Raw genomic sequence first — 224 nt, forward strand, 5'->3', positions numbered from 1 at the left:
CCCCCCCCCCCGCCCCTGATTAACTCGCAATTACGCGGTATCAGTTTTTGAAAAAATGTCGCGCGAACGCTTTCAGGAAATTTTTTTCTCGCCACCTGTCACAGACTTCATTCTGTTTGATCCACCTCGCATCGGTTAGTAGAACAAAATACGTGGGCTCCCCCTCCCACCCACCACTCCCACATTCTATCGCTCAAGTCAATCATTAAAGAACTAGTGCAAAC

Source organism: Diachasma alloeum, unplaced genomic scaffold (assembly GCF_001412515.2).
Source record: "Diachasma alloeum isolate Michigan unplaced genomic scaffold, Dall2.0 Dall_scaffold_02004, whole genome shotgun sequence".
Lineage (NCBI taxonomy): Eukaryota > Metazoa > Arthropoda > Insecta > Hymenoptera > Braconidae > Diachasma > Diachasma alloeum.